This window comes from Echinops telfairi, unplaced genomic scaffold (genome assembly GCF_000313985.2).
Source record: "Echinops telfairi isolate 266 unplaced genomic scaffold, ASM31398v2 ScPeMD7_7475;HRSCAF=8513, whole genome shotgun sequence".
Lineage (NCBI taxonomy): Eukaryota > Metazoa > Chordata > Mammalia > Afrosoricida > Tenrecidae > Echinops > Echinops telfairi.
The window spans coordinates 12,960,893-12,963,276 of NW_022111379.1; positions in this window are offsets into that span (position 1 = coordinate 12,960,893).

Genomic DNA, 2,384 nt, shown 5'->3' on the forward strand with positions numbered 1-2,384 from the left:
CATGAAGGAGACCATGTGTAAAACATTTGTCAAATTCAGATATAAATCTAGTCTTCGACCAGTCCAGGGCTAATCAATAGGCTTTTTGGCTCTCTTTGAACTTTGAGTTTTCTGGCAACAACAAAAATCCCAAACCCCATCCAAAACCATCGTCCAGACAGCTCAGCTCCTTCGTGTCATGGACTGTTGACAGAACTTCTCTCGTTACCACAGTCATTCCAGTGGTGACTCCGAGTCTTCTGCAGAAACGGACTGGAGAGACAGAAAATTGCTCTTATAATCTCTTCATAAGGAAGCCTGGCGGAGGAATGCAGAGCAATGGGTATGGATTTGCTTTCAGCCTTTATGGATACACTGCTCTCAGTTACTCTCATTGAAAATCATGATGGGCTAGTTTAAATCGCAAGTTGAGCTGAGATGGAAAATTACCCACAAGAAGAATGTACGGGGGGAAAAAAATTTTTTTTCGACGCGCATGTAGACCAGCAGACTGTTTTGAAGTACATCAAGGGTGCTTTGTTGACGTTGCCAGTGGACATCTATTTTCTATGTGTTTGTTTAAATGTGTCAGTTGGAGGAAAACTAGACCACTCGATGCCTCTCCAAAATCAAGAATTTGCTTGCGGGGTGGAGAGGGGGCGGCGGGGGAGATAAATCATGCTGTTTGATTTACAAAGCAGAGGGGGAACGACTTTAGGTGTGAGATGGACCCATCCAAGGGTTGCAGCTGCCCGTGAACTTAGGGAGGTTCACGGCCGTCCCTCCGTATTGTCCTGAGAAGCTTTCCAAGAGACTGGACTTTAACTCTAAATCACGGGAATCAACTGCTGCTGTTACCAGTGCCATCTCTGCCCCGAAAAGAGGAAAATTCAGGGCATGCAACGTAATTCTCCTAGAATCTATGAGAGAAACCAGCCCACCTGTCCTGAGAATTAAAAATCTCAGCTTCTCCTATCTCACATATCAAACACCAGAGTTTTGTACTAGATCTTCTATATCTTTAGCAAAGAAACCCAAGGGAACTCACGCAAGGAAGAGCTGGCTTCAACAACCATAAAGTGGCTTAAGTTGGATTGGCTAAATGTGGTCCACAAGAACCCTTTTATCTATTGCAAATCCCTCTCAGATAAAGGTACCAGTAAATTCCATCAGTAATATTGTTTAAGCTTTCTGAGCGATACAGAAGCGAATACACCTTCCCCTTTAGAAACGGATTAACTTGTAGGCAATGCTGACTCGGAGTTTCTCCCTTCCACTGTCTTCTCTTTGCTACTATGTCCATTTTCGCTCCAGACGGTCCCCCAAGGTTTGAAAGGACACGGAGAGGTCCGCTGCCCTGCCGCTTCAACCAGCAGTCGCGTCACCTGGGAGGAGCTCATTAGAAAAGTAAAGTCTGGGATCCGCTCCACTCCTCCAGCCTCAGACCCTGCGCGCATCCAAGGTGAAAATGAGCCGCTTTGCAGCTAAGCAAAACGGTACAATTTCTGGTCCTTTATAGAAGGTCTTGTTTGCATCCCAGAAAAGAAAAGGGGTCAATACACTTATTTAAAGGATGTCCTGAATGACATAGTAAAGTCAGCAACGCCTGTGCCTGTTCTTGGAAGCCTGTAGATCGGGTCAAAGGAGCGAGAAGCAGAAACGGAGTGGCTTCAGGTAGCAAAGGCGAACAAAGGGAGGGTAGTCGAGAAGCTGCGTAGGAAGGATGGAAGGAGCAATTTCACCCAATTACCAGGTCCGATGTCACCTCTGCTCTGTGGATGATTTACAGTCCTGGAAGCGCAAAGGCTCGACTCTCTTGCTGTACAGTATTTCATTTCAGATTAGCAATTTTTATCTGGTACCTCCCTGAGGCTTCAAATGAAGGCCCTGGAACTCCTAAACTGAAATCACCCGATGATTTGTATGCTTATTGTCTAGCTATCCTGTAAATTTCAGATCTGTAACAGGTTTGGAATCTGCACAATAAAAAAAAACCTTCTGTGGCTTAATGGAAGCCTCGTCTCGAAAGCCAAAGGCTGAAGGGCTTAAGATGGTAATTTATGTGCTGCTGTGGCTTTCCAACTTTAACTGCATTAGGAGCATCTGGCGAGCCTGTTCTGAGACACAGCTTTCTTGAGGTATAATTGATGCAAACTAACGCGCACATATTGGCAGGGTCCGCTTGAATGCGTTTTGGTTTATGTTATATATCTGTGAAACCGTCACCACGATCAAACTAATTGCCCCCCGAAACCCCCTCCGGCTTCTTTGTCTTCTCTCCTCCCTACACGACAACACCTGGTCTGCTTTCTGTCGCTGCAGATGAGTTTGCATTTTCTAGAATTTTTTATACATGGAACCATATGGTAAGTACCCTGGATGTTACCAGCCTGGCTTTCTTCACC